We start from the raw sequence: 7,046 nt of genomic DNA on the forward strand, positions 1-7,046 counted from the left end.
TTCTCACCTTGGATGGTGTATTGCTCTCTTTGGACTCTCTGCCATCCAGCCATCCATTCTCTCTCGGCGTAGAAGATCAAAGTCTGAAATCGAGGTAGATGCAGGGCTGCTTCTTCTGAAGGGTCTGAGCTCCCCACCTCTCTCCCAGCTTCTCTGGGCTTATAGGGATATCACTCCAATCTCTGCCTCCATCTTCACATAGCCTTCTTCATGGAGTCAGTAGAGTAGAGCAAAAGGACCAGAGGGAAGAAAGAGGGGAGAGAAAGGGGAAGTCCTGGGGAATGATACTGGCCAAATTCTATTCTTACATTGTGTGCATGTGTGAATATGTAATAAGAGATCCCACCATTTTGTACAACTATAATGCACCAATGGAAAAAATAAGGAAAAAAAAGTCCCTTGTCTTTTCTTTTAGAAGGACAGTAATCATTGGGTTTAGTGTCCAACCTAAATTCAGGATGGTGTTATTTTGAGATTGTAATGACATCTGCCAAGATCCTATTTCCAAATAAGATCACATTCACAGGTCCTAACTGGGGGTTAAAACTTGCATGTTACCTTTTTTACTTCAAATGGGGAATAAATTTCATTTTCTTCAACTGTCTGTCTTAATGTTAATTCTGAGCAAAAGAATTATGAAAGTAACTTTGATTCTTTCAGGGCAAACGTTGATGGGCTTGGAGTATAGTACTAATAACTGTCTTCACAGAAATCCGTGTTATATAAAGTGCTTTGTGTGATCATTTAAGTCCAGCCAAAGAGTTGGGAGGTTTCTGTGCTGTTGCATAAAGGGGGTACTGAGGCTCAGGAACTCAAGCTCACAGAAGCAAGGGGGTAAAACCTGGACTGAACTCAGCCCTTCCACTCTAATTTCTTGCCCCTTCTTTTGGGTCAGCTGCTGTTAGGAGTCATGATAGTAGGTCCTCGAGTGTCTGTGTTCTTGTCAACTTAAAAAGACTGGCATTTCTACGGTTACTGCAGGTGGGTGCCTGACTCTCTGTGGGTTCTGTGTGGTCTGTTTAGTGATGTGATGCATGCTTCATTTCTAGGTCTTCATCACTGAGCCCAAAGGCCCCAGCTTTGCTTGTTCATTTCTGATGTGACTGTGGCTGCCTTCATTCTGGGTCTTTCTTGCCTGAGCTTCCTGGGTTTGAGATCTTCCTGGTAGCTACCTCTTCTCTATACACAAGGAAGATGAGAGTGAATTTCAAGCATCTTTGGTGGGAAAACTAGTGCTTGAAGGCCAACTGCAAATGTGTTTGTGCAGCACCCATGAAAATACCTGTCACTTAGGGACAAGTGAATTTGACATAATACAACCCCCAACAAAGAGCAATAGCCCAGGTCTCCTGTTTACTCTCTTCATGACACTATGTGCCCTAGGAATTCAGACATAACCAGCTGAAAACTCCTGCCTCTCTGTCCTCTATTGCTCTCTCTCAGAAACTCTGGCCCTTTGTTTTACAGCCATCAGCATGACTAACCCACCATCACCTCAGACTCCAAATTTCAAAGACAATCCTATTTTTCCCTTCTGAATTTCTAACATTTTTTCCATCTGCTTAATGGTTCCATCCCCCAAACAAACATCCTTGTTCACTCTTCTCTCCTCTGTTCTTTATGTTCAATTTCTTACCACAAGACAGGAGGCAGGAGCAGAGATGGAGAGACCAGGAAGGGAATATACATTTTTTAGTGCTCATCCTAAAGAGTCAGACATGTGCTGCATGCTAACTCATTGATCTCAGTAATCCTGTGAGGTAGGCTCAGTGTCACTCTTCTAACTATAGGTGCAAGATGGAGGCTCACAACAATTCAGGGCCTTCAGGTCACGCAGATATGAGGTGGGAATCCAGCCTGTGCTCTGTGCACTACACTAGACCATTTAACCTTTCATGGCTAAATGTTCTTTCGTGGCTTCCAACTTTGCTACTTCTTTTTTCTACCACCACCCCAGGTCAGGCCTTCACCACCTTCTTCCTCAATGGCTACAATTGCTTGCCAGCTATTCCCTGTCTACTCTTTTCTGCTCTAATTTGCCCATGTCTGACTGCTTTCTATTTACTTTATGTCCCCTGTTGATCTTGTCCAGTGCCAGACTTGGGCAGGGATTCAGGATATTTAGTCAATAGAGTGGTCTTGGCCAGACTCAATAGGAAATTTATTTTTCAAGCATCTAAATATGATTTTTGATTAGACTAGGTCTTATCTGCTGGTGTGTTCCTTGAAAGGATGAGAAGTAGCAAAATCATAATAGATATAGACTAGGTTAATAATACAGTTGGCTTTTTACCATCCTTGCTAATGGAGAATGAGGATAGGAATTAACATGGGGAGATCATAGCTAATCTACAAAGCTTATCATAGATGATAACATTAATCTTCTCCCCTGATAAGTCTGCAGCCAACAGTTTTTCTCTACCTCTGTACAGCTTCAGATGGAGATAAATAAGTCCCAGGCACTAATTACCTTACACACTAAATCCTTCAGCCTAGATGGGAGTTTGTAAAAGCCACAAGTAAAGGTATTATGCATTCTCAGGAGGCTTTGATGAAGAAAAGTAAGTATCTTCAGCTTAGCCTGATGGTGGAACGAAACCTCAAGATGTGGCTTTCAGGGGGAAGGTGGATTTTATAGAGTGGAGTTCTATATGCTTATCTTATCATATAGGGAAGTGTACAGGTTCATATCACAGATATTTCCTTTACCAACCTGCGTTTAGATCAAAGGAGTATAGTGTTAGCAGGTCCCAATAAAATATGGTAAATATCTTGCACAACTGACCATTTTCTAAGCAACAGATATGAAAATCACACCTGATTCTTCTCTTCTGACAAGACAGTATAACTGCCAGGGGTCCACCAGCTCCCATACTCCCTCCCACTATGCAGTTTAAAATATTTTGATCAATATGCCCATTTGTTCAATATATTTGTTACATAGTGATTTCTCAATCACAATATACAGCAAAGCTGTATATGAAAATCTAGTCAGATAAAAAGGATAGCTAGACTAAGTATTTAAAGTTCCTTCTCATTGAGAACAAATTGGTGTAATGTCTTTGTAGCGTCATTTGCAAGTGATTAAAATTTAAAATACAAATATTCTTAGACCTAACAGTTCCACTTCTAGGTTTTTTTTTTTTAAATAAATAGCAACAACAATAATAAAGACGGAACAAATATACTTACATGTGTAGATAAATATTTATTTCAGCATTATTTTTAAGAGCATAAGGCTAGATCCAATTAAAGTATTCTTTAATGGTAATAATTAAATTATGATACATCCAATTAAATTCATGATGAAATCATGAGAAAATGAGGTAATTATTTTTTTAAGTTAGGTTCTTTTTGATACTTTATTTTCTAGTTATAGTTGGACACAACACTTTTATTTATTTTTATGTGGTGCTGAGGAGGCCTTGCACGTGCTAGGTGAGCACTCTACCACTGAGCCGTAACCCCAGCCCCAAATGAGGTAATTCTTTATGTGATAATACTAAATATGATATGTGCTACAAAACATAAAAACCCAGAGGAGTGGGTTTAAGAGTGTAAGAATACGTATTGTGCAGTATTCTTTCTTGGGTGTAAAAGGGATACAGAAGCATTTATTTATTAAAATCAAATTACAGGTAAGTGCCCCTTCTCCACACATTTATTTACTATTGAGTTTATTGTAGATTTCAGAAGACTCATTCTCATTATATAATTTAAGTTATTCTAAGAAGCAAGAGTGATATCACTTCTGAATTAAAATGAGAAAGAGAAAGGGATAAAAAATAGATGTCATAATGTAAGAAAAACATAGAAACAGAGTTGCTACCATGGCATCCCTTCATGATTCTTCTCACTGAAATATACTGCTTTCTTCAGGGTTGTACTGGTATGTTGTTGGAGGTAGGTGTCGTTTTTAAAAAAATCTATAATGTTGAATAATGCTGGGTCCTTATGCCATTTCTGGTCTGAAGAGCAGAACTGGGTCCTCATTTTCTTTCAGCTACATAAAGTAAGGGATGATTATAAAATACAAGATCTCACTCATGTTTCCAGGGAATTTCTAATCCAACACTGATAGGCAGACTAGAATAGTGGGAACCATGATGTTTCAGCTCCAAGTATCTAATCTTGGGACAGTGATTGTTAGGATGGAAAGCATACATTTATGAGGAATGTCTCAACATTTCCTGGTATAATTGGTTTGATCCCTTGACTCTCCCAAGGTAGAAGAACACAGCAGGTTAAGAAGATAGCTCTGAAGCCAGAACCAGGATGAGATTCTCAGGCTGCTATTCACTAGCTATTTGACCTTGAATAAGCTACTCTCTGGCCTTGTTTTTCTCATCTATAAAATGGAGTTAACTCTAGCACCTGTTTCCTAAAGTTGTCATAAAGATTAAACAAATAAATGTAAGTAAAATATATAACAAGTACTTAATCAATGCAGGACATTGCTACACATTTAAATCTATTTCAGAAAGAGAAACAGTCATATTTCTGCTGAGCAAGCATTTAGCTTCAAACCCCTCACTGTTCTTCCTCTAGCCAAGTCCCCCTGCCCCAGGCCATTAATTAAAATAACAGACAAGATCTTTGTCTCTTAAAGTTCTATAGAACATTTTTTCCTAAGCAATGCTGTCTACTGCAATGCAAATAAACTCCTTATTTTATCATGAAATCATTTCTGGATCCCACAGTCATTAATTTCAAACTCAGACTTGTATTTGTAGTTAATTATTAGTTTTCTCAGGAGTTGAGAATGTAGAGCTTTTATTAATTTATGAAAAGTTTAAGTACCCACCATGATGATGGTTACAGAGGTGACAGTGGTATCCAGGAAGATACAACTGACCATTGGTTCTGGTGCATTAGGAACTCCAATCTGCAGAATGAGACACTATCTCAGTGAAGCCTCTATTAAAAGTGTGGCAGTTTCCTACTGTGTAAGGCGGATGTGGGATTCCAGAAAAGAGGTTGCTGTGGGATCCTGAGCAAGCCTTCACTTGTCTGGACCTGTTTCATTATCTCTAAAACAAAAAGATTGAATTGAAGGCTCTTTTTTGTTCTTTTCTTTCAAAAAGACTCTTAATGGATGTGAAGTCTGACTCAAAAAGCTAGGGTTTTTTCACTGAGACAGTTCCCTCAACCAAGTCTTACTACCACCCACTGAAGCACACAAAGGGGGTGAAATAACAGCTCCCATTTACTGAGTGCTAAGTGCTGAATGTTTTATATACATCATTGCACTTAATCCTCAAAATAAATCTGTGAAGTAGCTATTAACTTTTCAGTTGCCCAGAGAGTTCAAGTTGGAGGACAAATAGAGCCTGGCTTCTTTTTTCTGTTGTTTTGGTATCAGGGATTGAACTCAGGGGCACTCGGCCACTGAGCCACATCTCCAACACCATTTTGTATTTTATTTGGAGACAGGGTCTCACTGAGTTGCTTAGTGCCTCGAAATTGCTGAGGCTGGCTTTGAACTCCCAATTCTCCTGTCTTAGCTTCCCTAGCCTCTGGGATTATACCCTGAAAGCCTGGCTTCTTCTTTGTAAAAGGGGAAAATAGACTAAATTACTAAAGCCATTCTATAAATGAAGATCCATTGTATCTAGTCAGCCAGTCCCAGGTTGGGGTCCAGAACTGTGGGATTCCTGGAGAAGGTGTGAAAACAGGATCATTCTTGGTTTCTTTGTTTACTTTATTTTGTATCAGCCATACTGATTTTATGAAACAGAATCCAAGAAGTTCTAGAGTCTTTGAGATCCTCCAGGGCAAACACTTGATTCCAGACCTCCTTCTCAAGAATTCAGATTCCTCCACAGTTCCTCTAGGGAGAGGTACTGAACGGAGTTCCCCTCCTGTGGGTTTTCAGTTTGCATCAGTGCCCTGATGCGACTTCACTTTTGGGTCTGGTTTCAAAGCATGCTTATGATTCTACCACAGCCACATATTTTCTGAGTCCATCTTCCTTCCCTGCAATAAGCATTTCAGTCTACAGAGCCAATCCATCTCTCTTTGTTTCTCTCTCACACACACTCACTCATATTCTCTCATTCTTCAAAGACATTTCACAGTTCAGAATAAACACGTCAAAATGAAGGCTATTGCATGAGACAAGAAAGTACATACAAAAGAAGTAAAAGCCTAATTTTTGAGTCTTCAGCCAAGAACTGAGAGGTGTCTATGAAACCATGCTACTCTAAGGACTGAGGGCTGCCATAAATAGAACTCATCAGAGACTCAGACATTCTCAGAATGAGAAACACAAACATTTATTAGGAGCAGCTGCATGTGTCTGAGCTCCTGGAGGGATATAGGAGAGCACTGGCTTCATTCACTGTTATGGAAAAGGCTATGCGGTCAGTGGCAAAAGGAGCTAGCCAGGCAGCAGCATCCACTCCTCCCACCTCCCCTGGCTCTGGGCTACAGGCCCTCTTACCCCACAAGGCAACTGGTGACCTCGTGCCCCTGTCAGGCAGGAGAGTGTGGGGACTTCACGGGCATCTGGGGCAGGTGGGTCTGCTGGCCCATCTTCAGGTGGGCAGGGGCAGGATCTGACCTGGACAATAAGGAGTGGGCTCCCCTGCCCCTGAGGCAGAAGGACAATAAGGCATCCCAACAGGAAGCACAAACCCTGGCCTGTGGGCCAGTAAGGAGGTACTATTTCTTGTCACCTGGAAATGGAAGTCATCTTACTTCTGGTCAGACTTTCACTTCTGGTGGGTTCTCTGGATAGTACTTGGCAAATAGGAATATGAAACATCCACTTAAATTTGAACTTTGGATAAGCAAATGGTACTGTTTCAGTATACATTTGACCTAAATACTGGAGAGCATACTTATACTAAAACATTTGGATTTATCCTAAATTTAAATAAATATGAGCATCTTTTATTTTATCAGCAGTTCTGTCCCCCTTGTAGCCTTCCCTCTGGATAAGCCTGGTCCCAGGTGAAAGTTTATTCAAGCTACTCACTCTTAAGCAGAAATCTGCTTAGTTCTGATTCTCCTGTAGTTTTTGGTGAAAAGGCAAAGACCCTAGA

Source organism: Ictidomys tridecemlineatus, unplaced genomic scaffold (genome assembly GCF_052094955.1).
Source record: "Ictidomys tridecemlineatus isolate mIctTri1 unplaced genomic scaffold, mIctTri1.hap1 Scaffold_52, whole genome shotgun sequence".
In the NCBI taxonomy this organism is placed as follows: domain Eukaryota; kingdom Metazoa; phylum Chordata; class Mammalia; order Rodentia; family Sciuridae; genus Ictidomys; species Ictidomys tridecemlineatus.